The sequence below is a fragment of the Aedes aegypti genome, chromosome 3 (genome assembly GCF_002204515.2).
Source record: "Aedes aegypti strain LVP_AGWG chromosome 3, AaegL5.0 Primary Assembly, whole genome shotgun sequence".
In the NCBI taxonomy this organism is placed as follows: Eukaryota; Metazoa; Arthropoda; class Insecta; order Diptera; family Culicidae; genus Aedes; species Aedes aegypti.
In genome coordinates, this window is record NC_035109.1 from 100,049,015 (window position 1) to 100,063,263 (window position 14,249).

Here is a 14,249-nt window from a genome sequence, read left to right on the forward strand (position 1 = left end):
TCCTTGGGATTCCGACTGGAATCCTTGTGATTCCGACTGGACTCCTTGCGATTCCGACTGGAATCCTTGTGATTCCGACTGGTATCCTTGCGATCCCGACTGGTATCCTTGCGATTCCGACTGGAATCCTTGCGATTCCGACCAAAATCTTTGGGATTCCGACCGAAATCCTTGGGATTCCAACCGAAATCCTTGCGATTCCAACCGAAATCTTTGGGATTCCACCCGGAATCAATGGTATTCCACCCGGAATTCTTGGGATTCCATCCGGAATCCTCGGGATTCCGACTGGAATCCTTGATTTATTCCTCAATTTGGAATCCCTAGAATTCTAGTCGGAATTTCAAGTATTTCAGTTGGAATTCCAAGGATTAAAGTCGGATTTACAAGAATTACGGTAACATTTGCAATGTTTCTTTTAATATTATGTATCCGGTAGAAATCAAAACCAACATTTATTTAAAATTATTGTTTTCTCGGGCCCGGAGCGTCACAGCTAATATGTGAATAGTGTGCTGTGTTCATAAAAATCGTAAGGATGCAGCGCCACACTAAAAAACTGATTTCAAAATGCGGCGAGTTACGGCGCATCACGAGTCTCACTGGCGCGATCCGGTTTGGTGGTTGTGCGACAATATATACAAGGATTCAGTCAAATTTGCAAGGATTCAAATCAAATCAGCATCCAGTCGGATTCATAAAAAATCTCACAAATCTCACGATGAAATTCTTCCATCCGGAATTCTTGGGATTTCGCCAGGAATTCTTAGGATTACGCCCGGAATTCTTGGGATTACGCACGAGATATTCCAGCAGAGTTCCAAAAAATCACAACCTGAAATGATCACCATTATTTTCAACTCAATATGTTGACCCAAAAAGCAACGACCGGTACGGAAACGAGCTACTAAATATAGTAGCGACCTGAGACGAGACTCGCGGAGTCGGTCTTCTTTTTCTGCGATTGCTGAGTTTTTTTCTTATTCCACTCATTGTGTACATCAATCTTGCGCAAGCCGTTCAAGCTTTCACGTGACCATCCCAGCAAAAAACAATTGCGTTTGCATCACGCCGAAGCATAAACGGCATTTTGAGTGAAATTTCTTGCCAGGAAACGTAGCAGACATTATAAATAACTAGTCTTATGTTTAAATTTATAAGCATCTTTGGAAAAAATGCTCCGCTGACTGAGCTATTTAATAATAGTTTATTTTGAATGCAATACTTTTCACTTTTTCAGCCATAAAAACGATGGGCTGCATTTGACGTTTCGTGACAGCGGAATCTGGGCTGCATATGACGTTGATATTTTTCCTCTTCGCGAGTCTCAGGTAGCGACCAGTGTGAAAATGAGTGACTCAACTAAAATGACAACTCTGGGAGTGATCATTTGACTCACCCGAATAGTTGCCCCGTTAAAGACGCTCTGAAATTAATGAACTATTCTTGTCGTTCTTGTCACCCCAATGCCCATCCTACACGCAAAAAAATTGTGCGGTAAAAACTACCATTTTAGGGGGTTAACTTAAGCGCTCGCACCGGCAATTTTCAGCAGACCAGAAATGCGCTTGATTTTACCATGTCTGTAGTTGGAATCAGATTGTTGTAAATTATTTCCGTCAAATGTACCAATAATGCGGTGGGGTGTACCGTAAGCATAGTAAATTGGTCTGAATTTCCATGGTAGTTTTAAGAACGGGCGTAGTCAGGTAAAATAGTTATTTTTACCACAGAATTTTTTCCCGTGTATGAAAATAACCTTGGTCCACATATTTTTCGCATCCCTACACTGAGAAAAATCTACACGTCAAGGTCGTGTGTTTTACTTATAGATTTGCGCAATGAGGAAACCCACATGATTTGAGTGTGGTAGCCATATGGATTTCATCATTGATTTCACGGTATAATAACATGTGTATCAACATTAGGTTGTCATGTGAATCAAACATGAATTTCCAAATATTAAATCATGAAAACCAACTGATTTGCTTATTGACTTCGAAATGTAGTACCTTTAGATAGTCATGTGTGATAGAACATAAATGTCATGGGACTGAAAGAAGAAATTTGGTAGAAAAACTTTTGCTCACCAAAATATGGATCCGAGGCTCCTCTGCTTTTCGCAAGCTCTCTTGATTTTTTTTTCAAACCCGTGAGCCAGCAACAAGCGGGGCGCCGCAAATCCATAATTTGGGAAGCCAGGGATAAGCATATTCCATTTTTTTCGAAACTGAAAGCCAGGAAAATCTGTTAGTGGAATCCGATTTTTTTACTAAACTATACATTATAATCAATGTTTTCTTATAGAAAGGTAGAATTCTCGTATATCGGTCAACTTCACTAATAAAAGAAAAATCGGATTCACAAATTTTCATCTAACACTTTCAGCTTCAAAATTTGCTTCTTCTCTTTGGAAGCATGATGATGACTGTCGTTCGACACGAGGTCCAACCGCAATTCAGTTCACTATGCATCCCATGGGTTGATCACAAACAATTTAGAAGCTTTGAACATGGAAATCGATAGCATAGCTCATGGATTTCATCATAACAATCTCATTGCGCAAATCAATGAATCGACCAACTTGAACATGATGATTATGACACAAGATAACCATAAGCAAAACACACTGAATCCGTGTTGGAATGATGATCTATGCGTCCATAGGTTGACACATACGAATCTGAAGAGAAAGCTTCGGGAACTTATGTGGAAAATATATGGAATCCCTGTTGTCGGTTGATGAATCAATCCATGAAGCAAAACACAGGAATTTAATGTGTAACACACACGAAGTTTGCAAGAAAATCATAGCAAATCGATATGGACGTTCATGAATCAATCCATAATTTTAAACACACAGATCGAGCGTGTGGATTTTTATCAGTGTACTTTTATGCTGTCAGTTTTAACACTCTTTCAAAACACACAAACGTCAAATCGTCTTGCTCTCTCTCTCTCTCTCTCTCTCTCTCTCTCTCTCTCTCTCTCTCTCGCGCTGATGGTCTGGCGCAATCCGTCAAAAAGTGTAATCGGTGGTCGTGTTCGTACGGTGCGGAGAACGGTACTTGGATGACCCAGGGACACGTACAGGGGAACTTTGTTGCACGGAGCTGCAACTACTGTTTAGCGAAGAGTACAGCACAGTCGTTGAGATTTCGCGAGTTGGGTTGGACGTAACAACAGATCCGGACGGGAGTGCCAGTGAATGAAAATTGCCGTCACCGCAGAAAAGCAACAAGGCCACCCCGAAAATCCTTTCACTTCGATCCGATTCCACTCATTGGGAGTCTCATTTGGCTGACAAAGAGGAATTTGAAACACCGCTAGTCGGAGAACACAGGTAGTGGAACCATTTTAGTATACAAGTGAAGTGGCTATCTTGAAGTCTAATCGATTGCGATTACCGAATCAATGGTCTGACGGTGAGGCAGGAAGGAGCTGCTCCCATTTTCTAAAGTGTGTGCGTATTCTTGTTTTGTTCTGGCCACTGTGAGTTATTATCAGTATTATCAGTTCCCCGATCCCTCCCCGATGTGAGGACAAGTGAAACAAAGAAGGTGGAATTATTTGGCTGAGGTGGCTTCAAGCTTTGGGTTCAATTCGTTCTTGTTTAGTGCTTGACCCTGAAAGTTTTCTGAAGAGGCAAGGAAGGGGATAAGTTTGTCTGAAAGTGCATGCCGTAATCATCCTCAGAGGAGCCCCGAAGTACAGAACGGGAATCGAGACGGGTCAAAGACAGACACGGAGTCGACGGAGCCAGGTCAACTTTTCATCCAAAGGAGACGAAAGAAATAAGAGGTGAGTGAAAGGTATTGGATTTACAGTTGTAATTTTGCGGGGATAATTCGGAGCAATCACTCCGTGGCAAATTGAAAAAGTCAAGTGGGGGAATTGTCACGACTCGCGAGATGAATACTAACCTACTCTCGGCTCCAACCGAGCGCCTAAGTTGTTCGTTTCTCAGTTCAGTCAGATTCATACATCATGGGTGTGATGCAATCGATTTCTTGCAGTATTTTTTTCACAACACACTTCACGTGCTGCGGTGTGGGGAATTGGTATTAGGTATCTTGTACGTACAAGAAACGGGGGTATCATGGGCTAGCCAGTTGTACAACTCCGGTTCATGCTCTAATGAGCCTTCCAACCGATTTGTTTGTGGCTTATCGCGAATTAGTTTAGTTTAGCTTCAAGCGCAATTCGCGGTTTAAGTTTGATTTTGTTTGCGTTTTTACGGTTGCTTAAGTTTGGACCGACCCATATACCTACCGGTAAATGCACAGCTATTCAGAAGGATTGTGGGTTCGAATCGCACCGGTCGAGGATTTTTTCGGGTTGGAAATTTTCTCGGCTTCCAAGGACTTAAAGTAGGTATATTCGTACCTGCCACACGATAAACGCATGCCAAAATGACCAATCGACATAGGCTTTCAGTTTATAATTTAGAAATGTTCATAAGAACATTAAACTGAGAAGCAGGCTCTGTCCCAGTAGGGATGGAACGCCGGAAAGAAGAAGAGACAGACGTTTGAACTCAGTTTGCTGACAATATTCTGATGAAATTTCCGGAGAAAATAATTTTAACCCGTATAGGTCGAGTGAAAGCAAAAATTCTAAAACCGTCACCGCTCAGCGGATTCTTGATGGATTCAAATGATTTTTTGTCAGTATACTGGCACACATATCTAGTGTCCGGAAGTGGACAGAAGAACGCGGAAATATTTCTGTGGCCGGAGTTATTCCGGTGGATCACTGGGTTAGGTCGGATGAGAAGGGTACTGTGCGTTTGTGCCCCTGGAGGTAGGCAAGTTCCAAGTCACAGATAATTTCCAGAATCGGCTATAATGTGGCAACTACATGACGGAATTTTAAGAAAATTGCATCAGTGTAAACCTTTTGAGAATCGATTGAATTGGATAACTATCAAAACTCATAGTTGATTATTCCTACAAATGACCATTTTCGGGTCCCGGGACGCCTCAAACTTACGATAAAGTGCACAATTTGTATCTGAACATATGTGTCAAGCAGAGGCGCGTCCACGTTCGAATCAATGGGTAGGACAAACATTATCAAATATTTTGTGCACATTGAAGCTTAGAAAATTTTTAACCCTATGGAATCCTAAACTGTAAATTTCAAGTTACTATATTTGAAGGGCTCAAACACCAAAGGACGTAAGTGACATTTTGGTCGGGTTTGAGTTGAGAAAATTCTTCTATTTCCAAGCGTTCTAACGATATCTTCAGGTGACTTTTCTTAAAAATTTAACCTAGAATCACCTAAAAGAAACAACGGGAATGGAATATCTCCAAAGACTCATCACAATTCCTCCATAAATTCTTTGTGAATTTTTTCAACAAAGTCCCAACTTCTTTAAGATCCAATGATTCAACCATTTTTCTAGGGGTTCCCTATAAAACTGTCTTTGAGAGTTAATATAACATTTCAACTAGAGATTTCTCTAAAGACACCTGCAGCAAATGCTCCAGAAATTTCTCATAAGGTTTCTTCAGAAATTTCTCCTGTAATACTTTGAGATTTTCTTCAGGAAAATGCTAATAAAATTTTTCTGAAGAATAAATCCGTAAGGCACTTCTAAAGAAAGTCCTGAAGTTACCTCATATAAAACTAGTTGAAGTTTTAAAGTCACTCTCAATGAACAATGATCTCTGAAATAACGGCTGAGCTTTCGAGAAAATTTCAGTGGATTTCTTAAATAATTTGCTAAGATAATCCAAAAACAAAATCAATTGAATCTATTTCAATTTCTATAGAAGTTCGTGTAGGAATAATTGGGAAAATTGTTGTAGTATTACCTGGTGTGAAACTTAATAAACTTTCGAAAATTGCATGGGATTTTTTTGGAAAACTTTCCAAAAAATGTTTGGAAAACTGCAGAATGCTGGAGAAATCACTAGAAAAAAATAATTTTTTCGAAGGTCCCCTTGAGGAATTTTGGATTTCAGAGATAAATCGTAGATGAATTCTTGAAGGAATTCACATGAAGAGGCGGAGGTATTCTTGCAGGGTTTCTTGAAAAAAAAACCTTCAGCTTTTTTTTTCAAAAACTTTGAAATAAACCTTTGAGAACCTTAGGAGAAATTCTGTAAAAATCTTAGGAAGATCTCCTAGAGAAACAACTGGAGAATTCAGTTGAAGGATTAGTGAAATTCTAGGATAGTTTTGGAAATTAAAATCAAGAAAATACCTCTGGAAACTACTAGAGGTAGTAGCTTTAGGGTTCTCAAGGAATCGTGGAACAATTCTGAACAATTTCTACTAAGTATCCTTTGAAATATCTTTGAAATAATTTCTGGGGGAAATGGTAGATAAATCTCTTGAAGAATTTCGGAAGTGATGCTTATAGGAGACCCTGGAAAAATTCTAAATAAAATCACTACGATAATTCCTGAAGCTATTCCTAGGGGAATCTGAGACGAAATTCTTGAAGAGCCTGTTGGACCCGTTATAGCAGGGGGGCTGGGGGCAAGAAAGACACCTTAAGATATATAGGTTTAAATCATGGATTAACACAATTTTTGAAGATTATTCCAGTGTAGGGGCAAGCTCACCTCTTGTTCTAAATGATGTTATCGATAGATTTCAAAAATATAAGAAACACATGATGATTTGAGATTTTTGAAAATGTCCCTTCTTATGAGGTTTTTAAACGAGGCACGGGGCAAGAGTGCCACTCGTATGGGGCAAGAAGACCACCAGAGCAAAATGCCACAAATTTTGTATATTATTATTTCCCCGCCTAAACGATAAATTCTAGAGGTGAAGATGTAAACTGAGAGATAAAAGTTGATTTATAGTTAACAAGTAATTTAACGAAATTAATATAGCTCTCATCTTATTTGACTGTAACAATAATAGTAATAATTTTCAGAAACCATTTTGAAAGTCCAAAATAGCTTATTTTGATTTTATTTAGTAGGAAACATTGATTCAATGCAATATTAAACAAGAAAAATAAAAGTTCATCTGATTTTATATGAGAAAATTGCGGTGTCCTTCTTGCCCCATAAGACATACTGTTTTTATATATGTAAAACTTAATGTCAAAAGGACTTTTTCGAAAAATTATCCTCACAGCTATATTAAACAATTCAAAATCATCAATTCTGTGCGGAAAAATCAATATGTTTTGTATTTATTTGGAGTCATTGACTTCGAGTCAAACCTTGTTTTCCAGTCTTACATTCTTATAATATTTCGCATTTTTCGCGTTGGTGAGTTAATTTTTTTTTAATTTTTTGTACTAAACATTTTTAACTGTAATATTTACACAACCCTCAATTAGTACTCAATTTATTCTTATCCTGAGTTTAACATCAAAAAATTGATTTAAACTACGTGAAATTAGAGGTGGCACTATTGCCCCGGGTGTCGTTCTTGCCCCATGCCTCCCTATCTGAAAGTTTCTCTGCAAGGTGTGTAATTTTGCATCAGGACTCAGTGCAAGCAGTGTTAGGAAAAAATACTTTAGAGATCATTTATTTAAATGGAGACTTAAGAGGCCTCCCATCAAAATAGAGACTGTTAAAACAAATTAGACAAAAGTAGACCAAACTGCTTGTCTTTATAACCAGTTAGGTTGTTCTAATTTCCAAGATAACAAATTAATGAACAGCAAAAAATCTGTTAATTTAAGTAGTTTTTTTTTTTGGTTAATAGCAAAAGGTCTCATAAGAAACTGAAGATTCTTGAAAAATGTCTCATCACGAAAAAAACTCCATCAAATATTTCACTGTAATATCTTCATCAATCCAGCAAAATAAAACAAAAAAAAAAAAAAACATTCCGAAAATCGTCATCTCTAAATATGTTTATGAATGATGCCACAAATATCAGGGGGAGTTTGATGAAATAATTTTTCAGGAACTAACTGTGAGAGTTCTATAGAAATTGCCTTCAAAATCGTCAAGAAATTCAGCAATACTTAGATAGATTATACCAAGTCAAGAGTTATCTCACTTTCAGAAATCGCTAGCACATTTGTGCTGTGTATAATGTGATGGGACTGGTTTTAGATTAATACATTACTTCATCTAAAAATTCTTCAAGAATCTTCTTATAGTTCACTATGCAAGTTCCAGAAACTTCTCATGAATTACTTCCAGGAATACTCATGGCAATTTATCCCAGAACATGTACCGGGTTGGCTGTAGATGTTTTGAGAAAAATATCCATTGAAAAAAAAAACAAATAAAAAATAAACAAAACTAGCATAAAGAAATGTTCAATTTGTTTTTCCAACGGTTTAAGTAGCTTCTTGTAACAATTCTTACAATGAGTTTCCCAGGATTTTCAATATAGATTTTCTCAATCGTTCTTCACACGAGCTAGTATGTTTATCAAACAGATGATAAATAGTTTAATTTATTGTTCAAGCTTTCTGCTGATCTGTTTTTCCTTTTTTGTTGCTAAATCATGGGTAGGACAACCCTTTGACTGTCCTACCCAGGTGTTTTTGTGCGTAGTACATGTCCTACCTGTCCTACCCACTTCCCGCGCCACTGGTGTCGCATTTTAGGACACAATTATGTTTGATTTCTACTTTTCTAGAATTGAAACGGTTTAGTATTCAACAAATCTATAGCCGGTTCTTCAGGGCATTACGTCCGGCCACATCCGGTATATTTTAAACGGTACAAAACTCTTCATTTGTAATGTTGAATATCAGATCTTTATGATTTATGCAAATTTATTTGCAATCACAATCATTCTTATGATTGCAAATAAATAAAGGTAACTTAGCATGTCCCAAAAAATAGCTCTTTTTTACCCGACTTGACCCAGTGACCCACCAGAATAACTCCGGCTACAGGAATACTCCCGAGTTCCTTTGGCTACTTATAGAAACTAGAAATGTGGGCCAGTTAACTGACAAAAAATCATTTGAATCCGTTAAGAATTCGCTGAGCGGTAAGGGTTTCAGTATTTTTCCTTTCACTCAGGCCTATACGGGTTAAGTACATACAGTAATACTTGACGTAATGTCACGAGAAAATTCCTAGAAAGTAAGAATAGAATAATATGTTAGTATGTTCAGGGTTGGGAAAAAATCTGAAATTCACTCTACAGTAGCCAAACAAAGCCAATCACAGTCAGCGAATCCAGTGAAACTCACGCCCATCGCTGCTGTAGGCAAAATGTCTTGAAAATTGCAAAACACCCGTTGCTAAGGGCAACCCAGAATTACTGTAGAAAAATGTTCTATTTCCCGCTGCATTTCCCGCATTTAGAGCCTTCAATGACACTCATGATTTAGAAAATTCGTGCACCCAACAGAGGCTACTTGATGAGATTCACGTTTTTGAACTACTGTACTGGGAGAGCCACGTGATTTTCGCGAAAATTCAAGCCTACTACTATTACCATTCCCAGCACTGAGTATTAGACCTATTCATATTTTCAAAAATGTCTGGAAACTCCCCAGTCAACCAATACTTTGATTTTTCATTGCGAAATGAACTTCTGGCCAAAATTTCACTCAATTTAGAGTAAATTTAGTTGTGCTTCAAATCAATTATGTGTTTTTGGGCTATTTTAAAGCTTTAAAAAATCATAACTACCGAACGAAGCATCAAAATTTATCGGAAATACTTCTACATAGTAGTTTATCCAATTCTACGAACTTTTGCCGAACACAATTTTATGATTGGAGCAAGTTTTAACATAGTTTGGTTGAGGTTTGTATCTCGAGGTTCTTGAAAATCTCTTTTTTCGGGAATTGTTTTCACTGAACAGCATGCCTGCATGAAAATTTCGGATTTTTAATTTCCAGACATGATGACAATGCATATCTAAAAGTCAATCCCGTTCAAAGTAACCATTTATCTTACAAAAATAAATTGTAAAAAATAGGTAATTATGAATCACATTTGTAAATCCACTGTGTGTGAGCCAAGAGCACCACCGTGAGCTTCAATGAATACAAAAAATGAACACGTTAGCACTGCCTTTTCTCAGTCGATGATGATGATTGTTTTCAAATCGTTCTAAATGATCAGTGAAATGCGATCAAAACAATCATCACTCGGAAAGAAAAAGCAATGCTAACTTGTTCAATTCATTCGTTTCCGGTACATGTGTCATGCATGATTTAACTATCATCAGGTTGCGATGCGGTGCTCGATCTTTGGGCATTTATTGTAATTTATTGCCTTTAGCAACATGTAATCTGTTGATGGTCAATGAATTCATAAATGTATTATGTTTGATTCCGTTGACTAGGGCCTGAAAAAATAATACCAATGCATGTTTTATACACCATGTATATTGAGAAAACTGTAATTTCTGGGTACAGCGGAGTACAAATTTGGATCAAACAATGTTAAAACTCAATTTAATCTTGTTAGCGTGTTCGACAAACTTTAACAGAATAGAATTAGCTTTCAAATAGTGGTAATAGCAAGTGGTTTTGATTTTCCACATGCTAGTTATGATTTTTCAACCCCTGAAATAAGCCCAAAAACACGTTTTCAACTTGAAGCATACTGAAATCTTTATTAAATGAGCTGAAAATTTGACCAGACATTGTTCTTAGCATGAGAATTCCGAATACTGCTTGACCGGTAGATTTCCAGACATTTTTTTAAATATGAACAGGTCTACTGAGTATGTTAATCAGTCCACAGTCCGCGAAGTCCCACCTGCGGATTCGACAACCATGACGTAGCTAGGATTTCTTCCTGGAGGGGGCCTAGCAAATTCTTGTTTTACAGCAGTAATGTTGGACGCAATATTCACGATTTTCGCTAATTTCATAGTTTTGGTAGATTTGAATTTGTGTGTTTGTGATTTAGTTTCATATCGCTGCACATTAGTGATATTTGTAATTTTCATATTTTGTGTAATCGTTTACATGTTAGTTATGTGAAATCAACTGCCAAACCGTACCTACTAGCTTTGGAAAGCTCGTAAATTTTTATCAATTATCGATTGTTTAGTCTATCACTCTCGTCTGTCACGGAATGCTTCTCGCAACCAGTCGCAAACGTCCCCATTCAAAACGAATACAGCCTGTTAGATGGAACCACCGAAATGGAGTCACAGAAGATGCAAACGAATTCGGGAAACAGTTCTCAACCACAAGAAAAACGGAGACGATTTCCTCCGATTTCAATTATCAACAAGGGCACCAAGGAAGTTCGTGAACTACTCAACATCGGTAATATTCCCCAGCATGTGTATCACATGAAGGCGATCAAGACCGGTGTTCAACTGTCCATCAGTGGTAACCAAGAAGGCCAAATACACAATTCGAAAATCATCTAAACGCTAGAGGAATCCAACGTCGAATTTTTCAGCAGCTGAAAACCAACCAGTGAATATAATTTTGTCCGGCCTTCCTGATTACACCACTCAGCAGCTGAAAGAAGAACTCGAGGCAAACGACGTGCATGCAGACATCAAAATCTTCTGGCAAAAGAAAATTGACCCCGAAGCTAGTACGCTTTATTTGCTCTAATTCGAGAAAGGCAAGGTCAGGCTGTCGGAGCTTTAAAGGGTGAAGACACTATTTAGTATGGGAGCGGGCCATTTGGCATAAGGTCATTTGCAGGGTTCTGAATTTTCGTATCAATGATGCTAAATCTACGATTTTTCGCACGTAAGGAGAATGCTTTTTTCGCTTTCTCACGTGAACATCTTTTATCGCTCACACTAATTTTCCCTGGAGCTACGATGGTGGATAACCGAAAATCACTCCACTCCGGGGATAATATATTTTTCACTCCATCGGATTTTCGCCCACCAACTGCTCCCGAGAATTATCACTATGTGGATAAACAAAAACTAGTGCCGGCGACGGGATTCGAACCTAGAACATTGCTAAAAACAACCGCGATGCGTGCACGCTAACCATACTACCACACCAACTTGACGAAAGAATGGTTAATTTGGTGCATAAAAGCAACTGCTGCTTGTGGCGATGCATACAGGAAAAGTTCTCCATGGATCGGAGAAAGAGAAAACAAACTTTTCACAGCTGCGGATATGTGCAATTATCTATTTTCGCTTTGTTTTGTGGACGGATAAAATCGCAAGGCAGCTAATCGCTGAAAATTGCTGTGAGGGATAAATCCATTATCGTGAGAGTGAGTGAGAATTCGGAAGCCTGGTCATTTGACATAACGTCATTTGGCATAACGGTCATTTGGCATAACGGACATTTGGCATAATTTTTAACTAAGTGAAAGATGGGGATCATTTAGCATAACGGACATTTGGTATAATTTCAATATATTTTCTGTACATACTTAAATTGAAGATTTTAGCTTTGGGATTCAGCATAGTTTTGCTTTGCAACCACGGACTCTAGCCACTCGGCTAAGGAAGGCCCCAGGGAGAAGGAGAATTATCACGTGATCACTCATTCTGAATTGATTATAATCTAGAGTGCGATGTCGCATCACTGCTGTTGGTTGCCAAATCAAAGTGATATTGATAGCTCGCAACTGATATTAATAGTTTATGTAAATCAGCCATACGCTGTTATGACTGATATTGAGTAAATCAGATCATTTGCTACAACTTTGCTGAACATACCAACTCACGATTCGTTAAAATAAAGAAGTTGGCCTATGCCTACCTTAGTCTTGTAATCATCGTAAAAAAAATTGATGCGTACACTTTGTAGTACTGAAAATTCGGTGTCCGGCCACTTGGCCGAATGCCGTTTGACCGAACGGGTCGTTTGGCCGAATGCCGCTTGGCTGAATCATGAAAATAAAAATCAAATAACACCACCTCTGATATGTAGGTTTCATAAGTGTGGCCCAATAACTGATAAGCTAATTGATTTGTTGTTTTTTATAATGTGACGGAACGTAATTTTTTGTCACTTGAGCAATTCTCGCTGAAACCAGGCCGCCATCGGCACCCATCGTTAGAATTCCAATTTTATGTCACTGATCGCTAGCTTTCGATAAAACTTAAGGGTGGTCCTTTTTGTTTTCTCAAATTGGTGGACCCCTCGTACGCCAGCTAGCTAAACAGTTTGCAAAAAAGCCCATTTTTTGATAAATCTTGGGTATTTCTTCACGTGATATGTCTCATATTTCCCTTGGAACACATACCAAACTCAATGGCATCGTATAGAGAAAGGATATAGCTTTCATTTGAAGTTAAAAAAAATCCGGCGGCCATTTTGAATTTCCCGCCATCTTGAATTTTGTTAGAAAAATCGTTTTTTCACCATTAGCGCACCGCTCGTTTTGAATTCTGAGATCACCATCAGAAAGCTGAGGAAAAATTGCGTAAGATAGGCTACAGAAACTAGGTGTGCAATGGTATTTACCCTATGAAATGAACGATTTTCTAAAACATGTTCCACGATTTTGACATATATGGCGAGTGCAATCAATGCAAACATCATTTTTTGTACAACAAAGATACAAGTTTTCAATAGTTGGTGTATTTTTCGAGTCAGATGAAGAATAGGAGTATTATTTAGAGTGATAAAATCTAGCGGCCATCTTGGATTTTGACGCCATCTTGATTTTGACTAGTAGAATGAATTTTTCACCTTGATAGCACTCAGCATGTCGAATTTAGAAGTTACCAATAAAAACAAGGTTACGTATACTCTTCTTCTTATTATTCTTCATTTTCCTGACGTTACGTCCCTAGTGGAACCGAGCCTGATACTCAGCTTTATTAGTTATAAATACAGGTTATTAAATAGGAATTTTGTTTTATAATACGATTTTTAATAACAGAATATTTCTTCCACATATCTTTGAATTCAGTTATTATGAATAAATAAATTTAATGAATAAAAACCGTCCAAAAACATTGATTGAAATAAACATTTTTTTTTACCATATGCTTTTTTTGTCATCGAATGAAGTTTATAAATTGTGCATTGGGACATTAGTAAGTTTTGTGGTAATATCTGTAGTTTTCACATAAAACATTTCCAAAAGTGCATTAATTTAGAATGGAAATCTTAAATTTTTAAGCAAAAAAAATCCTTGATTTTCTGAATCATAAAGTATTGTTTTTACTAACACCCAACATGCATGTGAAAAATAGCGAAATTGAAAGGTGAGAAGCAGGCTTTGTTCTAAAGTGGACGTAATGCCGAAACTCAGGTGAATCATTTTGAGTTTGGAAAATCTGGTGGCCATCTTGCATTTCGACGCCATCTTAGTTTTTAGCAGTAGAATGATTTTTTACCATCTCAGCGCTCTTCATGTTTAATTAATTAAAGATCTCCGTTAAAAAACAAA

The 14,249-nt window shown here is 37.7% G+C and overlaps 1 protein-coding gene across 4 annotated transcripts in view; it reads left to right on the top strand.

Annotated features, from left to right (window-relative positions):
• The first annotated feature begins 3,020 nt into the window (after positions 1-3,020).
• LOC5577675 (high affinity copper uptake protein 1) overlaps positions 3,021-14,249 on the top strand; it is a 95,484-nt gene continuing 84,255 nt past the window's right edge. For 2 of the 4 annotated variants that reach the window (XM_021854929.1, XM_021854930.1), the window contains exon 1: positions 3,335-3,801. The gene's annotated coding sequence lies outside the window, so the exon portion shown is untranslated. Of the gene's footprint in view, positions 3,802-14,249 lie in introns of all 4 variants that reach the window. The other 2 variants (XM_021854924.1, XM_021854926.1) reach the window with 2 other exon arrangements.